The following is an 18,881-nucleotide window of genomic DNA, read 5'->3' on the forward strand; positions in this document are numbered from 1 at the left end:
AGAACGCGATCGATGGAGTCGTACTCGCGGTGATCCAAATCGGGGAAGATCCGATCTAGCGCCGAACAGACGGCGCCTCCGCGTTCAACACACGTACAGCCCGGGGCCGTCTCGTCCTTCTTGATCCAGCAAGGGGAGAGGAGAAGTTGAGGGAGAACTCCGACAGCACGACGACATGGTGGTGGTGGAGCTCGTGGTATTTCTGCAGGGCTTCGCCAAGCACTACGAAGGAGGAGAAAGAGTTGGAGGAGGGAGGGGCTGCGCCAAAAGCAAGGGTAGAGCATCCCTCCCACCACCCCTCTATTTATAGGGTCAAGGAGAGAGGGGGCCGGCCCCTCTAGATCCCATCTAGAGGGGGGCGGCGGCCAGGAGGGGAGGCTTGCCCCCCAAGCAAGGTGGAGGCGCCCCCTCCCCTAGGGTTTTCAACCCTTGGCGCCTTGGGCCCTTGGGGAGGGGCGCACCAGCCCACTAGGGGCTGGTTCCCTCCCATAGTTAGCCCATCAAGTCCCCCGGGGCAGGTGGCCCCACCTGGTGAACCTCCGGACACCTTTCGGTGGTCCCGGTACAATACCGATAACCCCCGAAACCATTCTGACGACTGAAATTGGACTTCCCATATATAAATCTTCACCTCAGGACCATTCCGGAACTCCTCGTGACGTCCGAGATCTCATCAGGACTCTGAACAACATTCGGTAACCACATACTAAATCTCATAACAACTCTAGCGTCACCGAACCTTAAGTGTCTAGACCCTACGGGTTCGGGAATCATGCAGACATGACCGAGACGTTCTCTTGCCAATAACCAACAATGGGATCTGGATACCCATGTTGGCTCCCACATGTTCCATGATGATCTCATCGGATGAACCACGATGTTGGGGATTCAATCAATCCCGTATGCAATTCCCTTTGTCAATCGGTACGTTACTTGCCCGAGATTCGATCGTCGGTATCCCAATACCTCGTTCAATCTCATTACCGGCAAGTCACTTTACTCGTTCCGTAATGCATGATCCGGTGACCAACTACTTAGTCACATTGAGCTCATTATGATGATGCATTACCGAGTGGGCCCAGAGATACCTCTCCATCATACGGAGTGACAAAATCGCAGTCTCGATTCATGCCAACCCAACAAACACTTTCGGAGATACCTGTAGTGCACCTTTATAGTCACTCAGTTATGTTGTGACGTTTGGTACACCCAAAGCACTCCTACGGTATCCGGGAGTTACACAATCTCATGGTCTAAGGAAATGATACTTGACATTAGAAAAACTTTTAGCAAACGAACTACACGATCTTGTGCTATGCTTAGGATTGGGTCTTATCCATCACATCATTCTTCTAATGATGTGATCCCGTTATCAATGACATCCAATGTCCATGGTTAGGAAACCATAACCATCTATAGATCAACGAGCTAGTCAACTAGAGGCTCACTAGGGACATGTTGTGGTCTATGTATTCACATATGTATTATGGTTTCCAGTTAATACAATTCTTGCATGAACAATAGACAGTTATCATGAACAAAGAAATACAATAATAACCATTTTATTATTGCCTCTAGGGCATATTTCCAACACGGTGTGCAGGCCGCCGCCTCCTTCGGCTGGCGAGCCACACCTGCAGCCGCGGTGTGCTGCCTGTCGAGCGGCTTCTCTCTCTTCCTTCTTCGCCACGCCTGCTCGACGTGGGTGGAGCAGCCGAGCATCTCGACGTTCTTGGTCCAGGAGGCGCCGGCTGGAGGTGGTGGCGGCTTGGTCGGCCTCGGCGTGGAAGCAAGGCTCGACAGGCGTGGAAGGAGAGATGGCCGTACGTAGCGGCATGGGCCAGCAGGAGGCCGGCCGCCATGGTTGCTGTCTCCGGTGTGGGGAGAGAGAGGAGGAGAAGGGAGTCAGAGAGGAGAAAAAAAATTAGCACATGAGATGGGATTCTGACATGTGGACCCGTATGTCAGTTAGCAGTGAAATAAACGGTCAAACCGACAGATCGTTTAGATGTGGGTCCAACCTGTCATAATCGCAATCAATTGCAAAGCACACGGTTATTTGGTTTTTTTTTGAAAAAGTCGACCTCAAGATTGGTAGTTATCAGCGAAAAGAATAAATTCAGTAGTTTTTTGGAACCCTAACCTGTAAAGTAGTAGTTTTATGCTATTTACTCGTGTGCATGTAATCAGTATCCTGTACTAGTGAAAACCACAGATGTTTCCCAGATTTTTTATTACACAAACCATGCTAAGGCGTATGATTAACACATACAACGATAATGTAGACCTCTAAATTTGCGAGTGTAAGACATAGAGAAGAAGTGCTACAAAAATGTTTGGCCGAAGCAACAACGAAGCATTAAAACCAGCATTATGATATGACAGTGCACCACACAAACGACAAAGGAAACCGCAAGATATTACGGTGTTGAGGATCGCAAGAAAGCCCAAAACAACAAGCAAACAACAAAATAAAGATTAAAGCACCGGTTGAAGTCCTAGGAGCCCTTATCCACGATCTGGTAACCGGAGCCGAGAATGGAGCCAATTTTAATGGGAGACTAGCCGTCCCATGAGGCTATGCCGTAGCCAAGTATTTAGTTGTTCTTCTACCCGGTTGACCTATGTTTAGTCGGGGCTGAGCAACCATTTAGTTCTTCTGCTCATGCAACACTAGCTTTGCATATTCCTGCTGATTGCTTACTTAGAACTTGCATATTCCTGCAGCAGTGGAGATTATTGACTAAGGAGGAGGACCGGGATGCTTTTGATGAAATGTCTTCCAAGATTCGGGTTACTGCTACCTCCCTCCTTCGAGCTCAAGCCGGCAATAAGGAGTTGTTGGCCCAGCTATCATTGTTCTTGAGGCTTCGGCCTGCGTGCCATGTATTGGCCTGAGAGCCATGTACGTTAAACTTCGTTTCGTTCGTCCTGGTGTTGATACTCTATGGTTGTTTCGGTGGTTGTTCGTGTGGCTTGTTATGACTCTGCCTGGTGGGTTTATCTATAAAGTCGGGCTCTGGCCTCTTCTCTAAAAACACTAGCTTTGCATGTCAGTATACGTTGCTAGTTGTTGCCCTTATAACCCAACTTCTTCTTTCTACCTATCAATGAAATAATACACACTCTGTGTATTCGTGATAAAAAATCATTTTCCCAATGCCTCTCGTTCCACGTCATGGCCATGCCAAACTAGCGATGGGAGCAGGATTTTTTCCTCAACTAATGATATGAAGCTTGGAGAGAAAAATTAATGAAGAGATAGTCTGCATATTTGTTTGCTTAGCTACATGCATGGATCACCACAGCACTCACATCTCTAGCACATATAAAGAGAGGATAGAGATATATATGACCACGGCTTTACACTCATTGTACCAAAATTCTTCAAGGGCAAACTGACCATTGGTTTTTACGTTTCAAGTACAAGTACAGTGGTTGGTACGGTGTACCATGCTCTCATCACGCAAGTGTAAAACACACCCAACAGCAATTCCCACTGTCTTCGTCACATGCAGCATTAATCTGCTTTCTTCAGCATATGCTAGTGGACGTCGAGCAGATCCAAGATCAGTGATCGATCACAAGTTCACCAACACGTATGCATGCAGATTGATTTTTCCCAGGATCGACATCTAGCAAGCCAGGTCGACTGGTCGCCCAATCGAAACAAAATACATTACTCCCTCCGTTTTTATTTAGTCCACGTATTAGTTTTGGTCAAAGTCAAGCTTTGTAAACTTTGACAAAATTTGTAAACAATAATATTAATATATACAATAACAAATTAATATCATTAGATTCATTATCGAATGTACTTTCACATCACATAGATTTGTTATGGTAAATGTTTATATTTTTTCTCTAAACTTGGTCAAACTGTATGAAGTTTGACTTTAGTCAAATCTAATATGCAGAGTAAATAAAAACAGAGAGTACTAACAATTGACTGTGCAACGCGGAATCCTCAAACGTAAAGAGAGAGAGATGTTAGCTAGCACGCACAAACTTCATGGGAAGATCTTCTTTTTCCTTCACGTACCCGGAAACGCCAACATATCTTTAGATACACCTATCCAGCTTGTGTCGAGCATAATGCTGGTTCGATCTCCCTGTCCGGCGAACACGGCCCCGCGTACCATGCGCCTATGTATTCATCGGCCGAGGAGGATAAACCTTGATCTTGGAGAGTAGATAGCGTGAGCCTAACATGCGCAAGTCGCGGAGAAAGGCCCAACGACCGACTTACGGGGCCATGCATTACTAGGAGGGTCTTCTTTGACAGTAGTCTGATCAAACAACCAGCCACTGCCAAAAGAGACTTGCCCGGCAATGCAGCTTTTGCGCCCCCATGGAAAGGTCATGCATCGTGTATGGTTTGCATAGACACGTAGTTACTTCCTTTTAATTTTCATATGTGCAGTTGAATTTCAAGTGATGCTTTACCGAAAAAGGGTTTCCCCCCGCTTTGTATACAAAGCAACCAACCTTACCATACATGGATAGGTGCTGGGACGGAAGCAACACAGTCACGCCCAAAAGAAACGACAGAGAAAAGCAAAAGAAACAAATGCCGACAACGGCGGATCAACAAAAACGAAGAAGCCTCGCGATCGCAGCGCCCACCAGGATCTTCCACTAGACTCCAAGACTCCGAAGCGCCGGCACCTATCAACACCTCCAACAAGGATCGCGACGATGATGATGCTGCTGCCAAGGGTTTCCCCCGGTACACGACGAGGCGAGAGGAAGGGTAGCCCCGACGCCCTCCCGGAAGGTCAGGTGGCACCCACAGGCGCCACCGCGCCGGTGTTGGCCATGCCGACAGGGGTTTCCCCCGATCCCAACCCGCACCTCGGGCGCCCCGGAGCCTGCCACCAAACCAATCACCATCGTGCGCCAACGCGGTCTTGAGGCCCCCACGCCGCCTCACCACGGCACCGCGAAGTGAGGATAGCACGGCGAAGAATCAGAGCCGGGACTAGGGCATCAGCACCATCGGCAAGCAGAAGGGCCCCACCTCCACCGTCCGCGACGGTAGCCATCCGGACGCAATAGCGGGAGCACACCAGGCCTGTGGGCCCACATGCCCGGCCGAGCCCTCGTGGGCCCGCAAAGCTCCCGCCTTCGCGCTGCTGCCGGCACGCCGGCGGTGCCGCCGCCCCAAATCCGAGCCGCTCTTGCTCCTCACCGCGCCGCAGACAACGAGGCCACGCCCAGGGACCGGCCCGCTAGGACCGAGATGGGGCCCTAAGAGCCCAGATCTGGGCCGAGGACGCGCCGCCGGCCACCCTGAGCAACCAGGCCGCCCCGCCGCCAAAGGACGGCGCCACCACCGCGACGGGCCGCCGCCAGCCGCCTCCAGGCCGCCGGGCCGCCGTCAGCCGAAGGGCACCCGCCGCCAGCCCTGTCCCCGGGTCAGGAGGTGCGCACGCGGGGTAAGGAAGGGCCCGCCGCAGCCCGCCCGGCCATATCCGGGGGCTCCGCCGGCGGCGGCGGGGGTGAGGGGTACGGGGGAGGAGGGAGGAGAGGAGAGCGGGGGGAGCCGCCCCGGCCGCCCCCCGGGGAGGCGGCGTGGGCGCGGGGTCGGAGGAGGGAGGGGAGGGAGCCTATGTTATTTTGATGCAGAGGGAGTAGAAAATGAAGGATTCCAAGTGATGCTTTCTGTCTGCATGCTTGAACAGTCAAAGACCCGGTCAAGGTATTATAAGAATTGGTATGCCCAGCATAAGTAAGCCGGCTATCGGCAGGTGCGCTCTCGGTTGGTATCATCAACTTGGACAACTGACGCATTGTCGAACTCACGTCTCAGTGTGCATGTAATTGGTATTCTGTCCTAGCAGAAACTACAAATATTTCACAGATTTTTTGTGGCACATTTATTTTGACACAAAACAATGCTAAGTTGTATGATTAATACATACAATGATAATGTAGACCTTAAAATTTGTGAGTGTAAGACACAGAGAAAAAGTGTTACAAAATTGACTGAAAATGGCTTTCGCCCTGCTTTATGTATAAAGCAACAACCTACTGTTACAAGTTACAACACGACACTACATCACACAAACGACAAAGGAAATGACAAGGTACAATGGTGTCAAGGATGGAAAGAAAGCCCCAAAACGACAAGCCAACAACAAAAGAAAGATTAGAGCACAGCTTGGAGTCCTATGAGCCCTCATTCTCAATCAGGTAACAGGAGTCGAGAATGGAGCCAAGTTGAGATGGAGACTAGACTTCTGACGAGGCTATGCCATCACCAACACTTGGAAGTCAAACACCACTGTGCCAACTAGCTCCATTTCCGAATGAACACTCTGCCCTCTCTCCCTGGATCGAAGGGTGCCACGTCGTTGGACGATGAAGACACTCACCCTAGAGCTGACTATGAACCGATGATGGGATCCCAAGTTCAGGCCTTCGAACATAACTCCTCGTCAAACTAGCTCACGATGGGAGCATAACCGTCGCGGTCACGGAACCCTCAACAAGAGGAGAAGATGCTATAATCAACAACCGCACCCAATCACAGGCGAGTAGGAACCTTGCTCACACAACGGAGCCTCCAAGGATGGAATGACGTTGTAGCGCCGCCGCCGTCGGTACGAAACTATATTACTATCCTTTGAAATAGAAATCTTATACAGGAGTATGATTCTATTCCTACAACCAAAGGAATACAAATCCTATTCTTTAGAATTCTTACAATTTTTTTCTAAATCAAGGACGCCTGAAATATGGTTCTGGATCCAAGTTAAGCCATGAACCATATAAAACCATCGGTATTAGCAAGACACACCAAATGATAAGTTTATTTGGGGTTTTATTTAATTTAGCATCTCAAGGTTCCAAATTAATGACGTGCAAAAAATCTTGAACTCTCATGAATGCTAATTATGTGCAGGGTCAATAACACAATAGTGTAGCAAATTCAACTACTCCCTCCGTCACAATTTACATGACGCGCTTCCGTTGTCAAGCATTTTCATCACCGGAGGGATTTTAAGCGTGTTTTGTTTAGTGCCCAATTAATTAGGGCGTGTTACCGCAATCAAGCCCACATTTTTCTCTCCAAGCATATGCGCACGCGGGTGGTAGCACTCCATGCATGTGTATATGTATTAAGTTCTCCTGTAATTAGGCGCCGTGGTATAACCACCGATGCTATTTTTCAGTCCAATCACTAATCACCTTGGTCCTAGTAATTAGGCGCCGTGGTATACGAGCCTCCGCACGCGAAATGGAAGCACAGATCGTGCTTTCAGATATCCTATCCTTCCCTTATCTCACTAGCTCGCAACATCGCAGCGCGTTTGGCCTTCTCATGATTTGACCTTTATTCCGGCCGATGGTCTCAGTGGAATAAATATAGAAGCTTAAACTGGTTTCTTTTTTTTCAAGAAGGGGGACTCCCCGGCCTCTGCATCAGAGCGATACATACGACTAAATTTATAAATAGATAAAGTAGTTTAACAAGGTCTTGCAAACTGCTGCAAAAATGTAGGCTAGCTCACAAAGAGCTAGAAAAACAAAAAACGCCCAAAAGCCACAACCGGCTGGCATAAGATAGATAGATAGGTAAACTAATCGCCTATCCTATTACATGACCGCCATCCAAACCGGTTGAAGATATCCCGCGCTACTACCTTTCACCGGACAGGTCCAGTAACCAAACGCTCCATGGCTTCCGTCGGAGTGAGTAAGGACCACATACGGATTAGCGCAGTAGCCCGGAATAAAACCTGTAAACAATGAATAGTTGTTGTTCTGTTAAAAGCCAAATCATTTCTGCAGTTTCAAATTGCCCATAACAACGAACATGCTCCTACTCGAATTTGTCTAGCTGTTTCGGCCTCTATACCAACAAGCCACATTCCAAATAACGACCTGACCGAATTCGGAGGAGTAATGTTAAAGGCAATTTGCACCGAGCGCCACAACACCCTCGCCAACAAGCAATCAAAGAAAAGATGCTTGATAGTTTCATCCCGATCACACAAACTACACCTAGTAGAACCTGTCCAGTTGCGCTTAATCAAATTATCTTTCGTTAGAACGACTTGTTTATGTACAAACCACATAAACACTTTGATTTTCAGAGGAACCTTAACTTTCCAAACGTGTTTTGAACTAGGAATAACACTAGAGTTGATGACATCAATGTACATCGACTTGACTGTGAATTCTCCAGATCTAGTAAGCTTCCAACACAACTGATCAGGCTGATGAGTAAGCTGAACCTCTATCAGTCTACTCACCAGATGAATCCAAGCCTCCCACTGGTCCGCAACAAGCACCCTCCTAAATTGAATATTAAGGGGAGCGGATTGCAAACTCGTTGCAACCAGATCATCATGTCGCTGGACAATACGATATAGCGACGGATACTGAAGCGCCAGCGGTGTATCAGCTAGCCAAGTATCCTCCCAGAATCGAGTGTTATTGCCATCACCGACAATAAACTTTGTTCTATTAAAGAAAGTAGCTTTGACCCTCATTAGCTCCTTCCAGAAAGGCGAATCAGTCGGTCTAACTGTCACCTACGACAGGGTCTTAGAGTATAGATACTTGTTACGAAGAATCTGCGCCCAAGTGGCCTCAGTCTTGGCAGATAACTTATATAGACACTTACTAAGAAGGCATCTGTTCTTGACTTCAAGGTTCTCAACCCCAAGACCCCCTTGGTCTTTCAGTCGGCAGATGACATCCCATTTGGCTAAACGGTACTTTCTCTTAAGCTCATCACTCTGCCAGAAGAAACGTGACCGATAGAAGTCCAGCCTTTTCCTAACTCCAACTGGTACTTCAAAAAAGGATAAAAGAAACATAGGCATACTCGTGAGCACCGAATTAATGAGAATCAATCGGCCTCCATACGACATGAGTTTGCCCTTCCAGCAACTCAGTTTCTTCTCAAACCGATCCTCGATACACTTCCATTCGCTGTTAATCAACTTACGATGGTGAATGGGGATACCTAGATAAGTGAACGGTAGAGCTCCCAATTCGCAACCAAACAGTTGCTTGTAAGCATCTTGTTCCTCTTTGGCTCTACCAAAACAGAACAACTCGCTTTTATGGAAGTTAATCTTCAGACCGGTCAATTGCTCGAAAAGGCACAGTACCAGCTTGATATTTCTCGCCTTAGCCAAGTCGTGCTCCATAAAGATGATTGTATCATCGGCCTACTTGCTACCTCTTGAGCACTGCGTTGGATTTCCCCGAAGAGGAGAGGATGATGCAGTAAAGTAGCGTAAGTATTTCCCTCAGTTTTTGAGAACCAAGGTATCAATCCAGTAGGAGATCACGCACAAGTCCCTCTTCCTACACAAAACGATAGTTACTCGCAACAAACGCGATTAGGGGTTGTCAATCCCTTCACGGTCACTTACGAGGGTGAGATCTGATAGAGATGATAAATAATATTTTTGGTATTTTTTATATAGAGATGCAAAGTAAAAAAGTAAAATGCAAAGTAAAAACAAGGCAAGTAAATAAAGTAGTGGAGATTGATATGATGAGAATAGACCCGGGGGCCATAGGTTTCACTAGTGGCTTGTCTCAAGAGCATAAGTATTCTACGGTGGATGAACAAATTACTGTTGAGCAATTTATAGAAAAACGAATAATTATGAGATTATCTAGGTATGATCATGTATATAGGCATCACGTCCAAGACAAGTAGATCGAAACGATTCTGCATCTACTACTATTACTCCACTCATCGACCGCTATCCAACATGCATCTAGAGTATTAAGTAAAACAGAGTAATGCCTTAAGCAAGATGACATGATGTAGAGGGATAAATTCATGCAATATGATAAAAAACCCATCTTGTTATCCTCGATGGCAACAATACAATACGTGCCTTGCAACCCTTTCTGTCACTGGGTAAGGACACCACAAGATTGAACACAAAGCTAAACACTTCTCCCATTGCAAGAACTACCAATCTACTTGGCCAAACTAAACAGATAATTCGAAGAGACTTCTAAAGATAACTCAATCATACATAAAAGAATTCAGAGAAGAATCAAATATTGTTCATAGATAAGCTAGATCATAAACCCACAATTCATCGATCTCAACAAACACACCGCAAAAAGAAGATTACATCGAATAGATCTCCACAAGAGAGGGGGAGAACATTGTATTGAGATCCAAAAAGAGAGAAGAAGCCATCTAGCTAATAACTATGGACCCGAAGGTCTGAAGTAAACTACTCACACTTCATCGGAGAGGCTATGGTGTTGATGTACAAGCCTTCCGTGGTAGACGCCCTCTCCGGCGGAGCTCCGGAACAGGCCCCAAGATGGGATCTCGCGAATATAGAAGGTTGCGGCAGTGGAATTAGGTTTTTGGCTCCATATCTGATCTGACGGGGGTACGTAGGTATATATAGGAGGAAGGAGTACGTCGGTGGAGCAACAGGGGGCCCACGAGGCAGGGGGCGTGCCCTCCACCCTCGTGACCGCCTCTGGCACTTCTTGGAGTAGGGTCCAAGTCCCCTGGATCACGTTCGGTGAGGAAATCACGTTCCCGAAGGTTTTATTCCGTTTGGACTCCGTTTGATATTCTGTTTCTTTGAAATACTGAAATAGGCAAAAAAATAGCAATTCTGGGCTGGGCCTCCGGTTAATAGGTTAGTCCCAAAAATAATATAAAAGTGGAAAATAGAGCCCAATATAGTCCAAAACAGTAAACAAAGTAGCATGGAGTAATCAAAAATTATAGATACGTTGGAGACATATCAGTACTGCAGGATGGACACACCATCATCAACTAGATGAGGCACCAAACCACCTACTTGCCCGGCCTCCTTTGCCCGACCTATCAAGATTGCCAACATATCAACGACAATGTTGAATAGAATAGGAGACATTGGATCACCTTGTCTGAGGCCCTTGTGTGTCTGGAAATAATGACCTATATTGTCATTCACTTTAATTCCAACACTCCCTTTTTGCGTGAAGGATTCTACTTGGCGTCGCCAAGCTTCATCAAAACCCTTCATGCGTAATGCCTGTTGAAGGAAAGGCCATTTGACTTTATCGTACGCTTTCTCGAAATCCACCTTAAAAACCACTCCATCCAATTTTTCGTGTGAATCTCATGGAGCGTTTCATGCAGGACCACCACCCCTTCAAGGATGTTCCAATCCGGCATGAAGCAGGCTGAATAGGTTGCACCACAGTATGCACAATCTGTGTGAGCCTATTCGTCCCGACCTTGGTAAATTTTTTGAAACTGACATTGAGAAGACAGATAGGCCGGAATTGCTCAATCCGCACTGCCTCTGTCTTCTTGGGAAGAAGTGTTATCGTTCCAAAATTCAGCTGAAAAAGGTGAAGCTGGCCAGAGAATAAATCATTGAACAACGGCAATAGATCTCCTTTAATAATGTGCCAACACTTCTTGTAGAACTCTGTCGGGAAACCATCCGGGCCAGGAGCCTTATTATTCTTCATCTGGGAAATGGCGTCATACACCTCTTTCGAAGAAAAAGGAGTGACTAAAATATCATTCTCAACAGCCGTTAGTTGAGGCACATCCTCAATCCTAGACTCATCCAGCGACGCACAGTTGTCCTCTGGAGGCCTAGACAGCTGCTTGTAATAATCAGTAATATAAAGCTTTAAGTTTTCCTGACCAAGAATCGTTCCCTCATCTTGTTCAAGCTAAAAGATCCTCTTCTTTCTATGCTCACCATTGGTGATCAGGTGAAAAAATTGTGTGTTCGCGCCCCCCTGGACGACTCTACTGACCTTAGCCCGAAGCGCCCATTTTAGTTCTTCCTCGCGAAGGAGCTCTTTCAGCCGCATTTCCGCATCAAGCTTGGCATGAAGCTCCGAGGCTGGCAGTATCATGGTTTCGGCCTTTACATCAAGGGACTGAATAAGCGTAAGGAGCTGTTCCTTTTCAACCTTATAAATCCCACTGAGATGCTTAGCCCACCCACGTAGGAAACTTCTCAAGTGCCTAATTTTATTCTGCCAGCGCTCGAGCGCAGACCGACCTCCTGCATCCTTAGCCCATTCTCTGGCTACGAGATCCAAGAAACCTTCTCTCTCAAACCAAGCAAGCTGGAAAGAAAAAACATTCTTATTTCCCAAGTGGGTGGCCTCCCCAGAGTCAAGGAATAATGGCGTGTGATCAGAAATACCACGAGTAAGCGCCTGGACTGTAACATATGAGAATTTCTGCTCCCATTCGACGCTAGCCAGGACTCGATCCAGCTTTTCAAACGTGGGATTTGGCAAGGCGTTGGCCCAGGTAAACTTTCGGCCCGAAAGCTCTATCTCACGCAGATCTAGGCTTTCAATGATTGTGTTAAACATGAAGGACCATCGGCCGTCAAAATTTTCATTATTCTTTTCATCACTCCTTTTGATGATATTAAAATCACCCCCACCAGGATAGGAAGTTGTTCAGAACCACAAATCCTAACCAGATCAGCCAAGAAATCCGGTTTGAGCTCGGGCTGTGCGGCACCATATACCGCCACCAAAGCCCAGTTAAACCCATCTGTCTTCGACCGCACCCTAAACTTAACAGCGAAATCTCCCATGACCACGCTTCGGACTTCTAACGAATCACATCTAACTCCGAGTAAAATCCCACCCGATCTTCCTCGCAGAGGTAGACAATGCCAATCGAAATCAATACCCCCGAAAGAGTATTTAGAAATTGTGGCGAGAAGTTGGCTCAACCCGTTTCTGACACAGCGATAAAGTCCAACTTATGCTCAATAGAAACCTCAGCAAGAAACCTTCTTCTAACCAAGTCCTTCAGACCTCTGCTATTCCAAAAGATTCCTTTCATATCTCGTCATGGAATTTTTTAGCTGTTTGTATCCGAGCGCTCCTACGCACTGCGGAAACCGGGTAGATCGTCCGCTTCCATTTGCGTTTAGGAGCATTGAAACTCTCCAGCTGGTCCTCACAACTAGTCACAGAGGTGCGCATTTCCACATTGTCCACTCGCTCATCCTCCTCCTCAGGCTCAGGAGACGGTTGAGCCAGACCCGCACAAAGATTATCGAGTGCCCTGACCCCTAAAGCGTCGATATCAGAATCATTCATGGGTTTGACCGCAGCTAGGTTACGAATCATCGCAAGCGCCCGTTCGGCCTCTAGATCCAGCATATCATTAACCGAGGTTGAGATTTCACTATCATTACTACCTAGTGAAATTCCTAGCTGATTTGCATTATTGATAATCTCATCATTCGAAAAATGCAAAATAGAGTTAGAGGTATTGACCGACATACCAGTCGTGACCTCCATGTCACGAAGCTTGGCCGCCCTCATAGCGCACCGCTGCTGAATGTCGTCCACTTTCGGATGGTCTTGGAGACGGCTACTCAACCGTCGCCCCTCAGAGACCGGATCCGAAATACCACCGAACGCAATCACCTCCTCCCAAGTAGCTGCACTCGAGAACACCAAGCCGGGGGAAGGTGGAACCAGGGCCTCCTGCCCGAGCTCCCCATCCACCCCGGCCCAACGGCCAACTAGCGGCACCGGCGTCGTCAGCGAGCAAGCCCCTCTGGGCTCCACAAGAGAAGAGGACCCTGAGGCCACGTGCCCCGAGTCCTCTCCGAGAAGCGACTCCGGCGCCAGCGTCGCCAGCCCGGTAAATGGTGAGGAAGGTGCCGGATCTAGCAGCCTCGGCCTCCCTCCCGAAGAATCAATCTGCACCATCGGTAGCTCACCCACCGCAGACCCTGATGAGGGCATCGAGGCCACCTGCCCAACGCCCCCATCAGCAGCCGGCACCATCGGCTGCACCTGTGAGATCACGACCGAAGGGGAGGAATCCGAAGTCACCATCTTCAGACCCTGTCCCGCAAGAACAACCTCCTCCGCCTCAGCCCTGACCGAGATCGGCGACTCCCCAAAAAGAGGAATCACTGGCTCCTCAAGCTGCAGAACCGGAAGCGAGTGCTCGAACACCTCATCAGACTCCACCCGATCACTCCACAGTCTCGGGGATGCAGATGCCGGCTCGAAAGAACCGAATCTGAGAGTTGTCGTAGGCACCGTAAAAGGAGGAGCCATCCCATCCGCAGACGTGTGAGAGTCAGCACCCTGCGGAGTGGACAACTCACGTCCACTGTCAGCTGTTGGTGCCTCCTTAAGTGCCGAACTATCATCATCCTCGTGCATATCAGAATCAGACCCGTTGGCCGCCTCGGCAAACAGACTCTCATCCTCGAACTCAATGACAAGGTTATATATGTGGCCTCGATATGCCCACTTAACCACCTCACGGACGTATTCGATGTTCAGCACACTGACCAGTAAACGGGCAATCCCGTGGGCTCTGGTAAAGTCGATATCCACGTGCTCTTGTCTGCCCACCATGATACCCAAACTGGCCACGACCCGGGCATCCTGCATCGGCTTGGATGGAGCCCCAGAGAATCGCAGCCAAACCTGAGTCAGAGGCTTGCCCGTAGGCTCAATCCTCTTCCACTCGTGAAACTCAAGCACACCATCAGTACCTGGCACCTTGCACATCCCGAAACTCAGTAGTCTCTGAAGGTCCTCAACTGACGGGAACTCAACCCGAAATAGTTTGTCCTCGACACTAGCAAGCTCCCACCTGAAATCCCCTGGGGCTAACTTCTTGAGCCTCTGAATAATCTGTGCCTCCGAGACTTCTCCTCTAGCAATCTTAACTAACCCAGTCGTCAAACTCAAAGTCTCGTCAGGAACCTCCATCTCCGTTGGAGATTCAAAGAACGTAAGTTCAGCACAGTACACTCCATACATCATGAGTGATGGTGCCCGATCTCTCAGAAACGGACAGTCCCCCGAATCGTGTGCCGGTTTGCCATAAGTGCCACACAGCTTAGCCACACACTCAGCAATAAAATGCCCCTTACCACCACATCGATAACAGAGCATTTTCTCTTTCTTGTGCGCATATTTGGATGCTCTTTCAGACACAGCCCTAGAAGAATCCTCCACTGACACAGTCAACCCGGAGTCAATCCCGGGTATCTCAGCATTGGCAAGTGCCGAGACCACCTCCAAAGCTTGGCCAGTCAAAACCTGCTGCTCAACAGCCCCATCAACCACCATCGGATCAATCACAGGCGGAGTAGGCGGTCGTGGGCGGTACCGGCCACCTCGACCCCCACGCCCACCACGAAGACCGCGGAAACCACCCCACGGCCGGAGACCAGGGCCAGACGCCCCCTCAACAAAACCTCCTGGGGGCCCCATGAACGGGCACTCCACCGAGCCATCGCTCTGCCAAGCATAGCCTCGACCGCCGCCAGTCGACGAGGATCCACGGTGCTTACCAGCTCCATACGCATTGACCCCATCATCATCCCACAGACCCAAAGGCGCAGCTGTGGCTTGAGTCGGTGGAAGTGCATGTTGCTGCACCATCCCGGCTCTGATTTGCGGAGGCCTGGCGACGAGGTGAGGAGGCAGAGCTCACCTCGGCTGGCCGGACTGCATCCCCGGAGCAGGGGGCCGCGGTGCAGCGCCTCCCCGGCCCGCATTGCTGGTCCCTGAAGCACCCGGCGCCAGAGGCCGCTGACCCACCGGAGCTAGCGTCGTCGGTCTGGGACCAGGCAACACGTCGCCCCGGCCCACAGCAGTCCCGACCGGAGCCAAGCCCCTATCGGCGGGCTGGGTGATCACTCCCCCACGGCCAGACCCGGGCGCCGGCAACGCAGCGCCGCGGCCACTGCCAGAGGCCGAAGGAAGCAATCCAGCCTCTGCCGCTGCCTTGCAGCGGCACAGTCCCAAGGCGGCCGGCCCCCTAAGGCACCACTGTCTTCTTCCCCGGTGGCAAGGGTCCTCCGCGACCCGCCATCGTATGTAGCGGCGGAATACGCCTAGCCCGACCAGTCCCAGCCGATCGCAAGTTCTGACTCTGGCGACGACGACGAACCCTAACAGGCGACTCGAGACAGGACGAAGATCGAAGAAACGAGACCGCCTCACCCTCGATAGCGATCGGTGCAGGTTGGTTCTGGGCCTCATACCCATGCACTCCCGGCCCACTGACCGCGCCCACCCCCGATCGACCTTCCTCCAGGAAAAAGCCGGTCGGACTCGGGTTAGTCTGGGCCTCATACCCAGCTAACCCCGGCCCAACCCGAGCCGGCCTACCAGCATCTAGGTCCAGCCCCTCTCGGCCTACCAAGATTTTCAAACGACGATGCCCTTCCGCAGCAATCTCAAGACCCGGATTTCTGGGCGTTACCAGCTCAGGCACCGGCGGCTCCGATCTGGCCACCGTCCGGCGAGCATTCCTCTTCCATTTAACAACGATCCACGATTCCGGCTTAACTAGATCAAAAACGGTAAGATTTGGACGACATACGTTCGGTAGAGGACCTTTCCATGGCTTGACCGCCGCCGATGAAGTTCTCCGGTGAACTATCCGGCGAACCATCTCCCTCTTCTCGCCCGCGTCAAGCCCCATCCTGGCCGGATCATTGATGGGTAAAACATCGCCGATAGAAGACGCCACCTCTTCCTCCGTGTATCCGGCATTGAACCAATCATTGACGTGATTAGAAGGACTCGGCGATGGCGGGGATGGCGGAGCATCGTCCGCCTCCCCGTCCACGTCGTCCTCCTCCACACCCACGAGCGCCCAAAACTGTCCTCCAACATGCCGACGATCGCCGGAGAGGATAGGCGGGGCGCGTGCGGCTCCCCCTCCTATCGCCCCCCAGTCGCCCCTCCGACGTGTGTGTCTGGCCTGCCGTCGACAATCGTCGAATCCAAGTCAACGAGCTCGATCGTTTCCACTGGAACGGGATCCACCTGCACACGTTGATCCACAATCACTTCGTAGACATCAATGCGAAAGCGAACACCTACCGCGATCCGGACGTCTCTCGTGAGGTAGTCGCCGGCGTGAACATCATTGTCCATATCCATGATCGACGTCCAGCGAGATGCCTGATTATGATGCATGCGTCCTTGGATCCACCTCCCATGGCGTCGTATGTCAAAGAAATGCACAGCCCACCGTTCTGGGATCATCCCCTCCGTCGTCGACCCCTCCTGGATCTCATCCTGACGAGAGGATCCGCCGAGATCCGCCTCCAGTGGCGGCGCATGAAGCGGCGGCGCCGAGGAGAACCGCGGCTGCAGCGGCAGCACATCTGCGGAGTGCGGCGGCGGCGGCAAGCAAGCGGGATGCGCCGGCGACAGGCCGAGCGCCTCGGGTGGGCGCGGGCTGTCCCTCATCGGACCTAGCTAGATCTTGTGCATTTTTTTAGAGAAGTCTAGGCCGAAAATAACTGTCTTTAAGTACGTTTTATTCATATGCATCTCCTATTGGGGGAATAAATAATGTCTTAAGTATTTGCGTGTACTCTGAACTTCTATCTCACTGCAGTAATTCATAATTTGCTCCATTTTCTTACTTTGATGTTGTGAATATAGGGATGAAATATTGTGTGAGTCAAGAGCTCAAAGATGAAGAAGGGGAAGATTTTTAAGCTAGCTAAGGGATTCAGAGGAAGGGCTAAAAACTGCATTAGAATTGCCAGGGAGCGTGTAGAAAAGGCATTGCAATATTCGTATAGGGATCGGCGCATTAAGAAAGGGACATGCAATCTCTCTGGATCTAGCGCATCAATGCTGGTACACGACTCCATGAGGTATGTAGTATCTATTTACATACGAGTTTTGACAAGGAAATGAGTTTGTTGCGTTCTCATGTTAATTTTTTTTCTGAAATAAACAAGCAGAATACGATAACCAAGTGGCAAATATAAGTTATCGGGTTTCTAGTTTTGCTACTGTACGCACATACATGAACGTGTGTTTGATATATTGTCTGAACTGACTGCCCAGGTGAACTATGGCAGCATCATGCATGGACTGATGAAGGAGAATGTCCAACTCAACAGGAAGGTGCTTTCGGAGCTGTAGATGCATGAGCCATACAACTTCAAGGCTCTCGTTGATGTATCTCGCACTGCATTCCCTGGGAACAGGCCGGCTGCCAAGAAGGAAGGACTAGCAAGTATTCTATAAGAAATTTCCCCATCGACAGTTCAGTCCACTGGCTACCGTTTCATCTCAAGGTAACTGCTAAATGTTACCCCCCCCCCCCCCCTCTTCCCCCAGCTTGAAACCTTGCAATGAACTCATGTGATGGGTATATCATCAACTAGTATGCTATTCTATCTGTTAGCCTGTTGAAACAGAGGTTACATGAATTACCTGTTGCTGGCAGTATTTCATGCATGGCTCTGCAGTTCTGTTCATTTATTTACATCCTTTTACCTGCCTATCTCTGTAACCCTGCTGCTTTGAACTTCTCCCTTCTCCTGATCACTACCGGAATCACGGCCGATGCCGACGGCCTTTTGTGGGGGCCGTCAGCATACCCGGACATATGGCAACGGCCTGGTCGAAGCCGTAGGCACAGATAAGCCGCCGGTCTAACTCTGTCTACGCCGACGGTAGCCATAGGCATAGATAGGTCGCCGGAATACCTCCTTGTATGCCGGCGGCGGCCGTCGGTATATATCGGCCATCGGCACATATGTGGGCCCGCCGACCAGGATACAGACGGCAGGCCGACGCCGTCAAATCTATATCGACGGCCCCGATGGCAGGCTATCGGCATAGATATTACATGTTTTCTGTCGGCTGTCAGCACCACGTGCCACTTATGCCGACGGCCTTGCCGTATGCATATATATTACATGTTTTCTGTCGGCTGTGGGCACCACGTGCCACTTATGCCGACGGCCTTGCCGTATGCATATATATTATCTGTTTTCTACATTTTTTTTCAATATATGTAAAGCTAAAATTTGATTAATTTGAATCTGACTTATGTAAACTTAACATAAACAAATTATATATCGATTTGGGTAGAA

The 18,881-nt window shown here is 49.6% G+C and overlaps 1 pseudogene; it reads left to right on the forward strand.

Annotated features, from left to right (window-relative positions):
• The first annotated feature begins 17,463 nt into the window (after positions 1-17,463).
• LOC123096720 (50S ribosomal protein L20-like) lies at positions 17,464-18,027 on the forward strand (annotated as a pseudogene).
• Positions 18,028-18,881: the final 854 nt, after the last annotated feature.

This window comes from Triticum aestivum, chromosome 1B (assembly GCF_018294505.1).
Source record: "Triticum aestivum cultivar Chinese Spring chromosome 1B, IWGSC CS RefSeq v2.1, whole genome shotgun sequence".
Lineage (NCBI taxonomy): Eukaryota > Viridiplantae > Streptophyta > Magnoliopsida > Poales > Poaceae > Triticum > Triticum aestivum.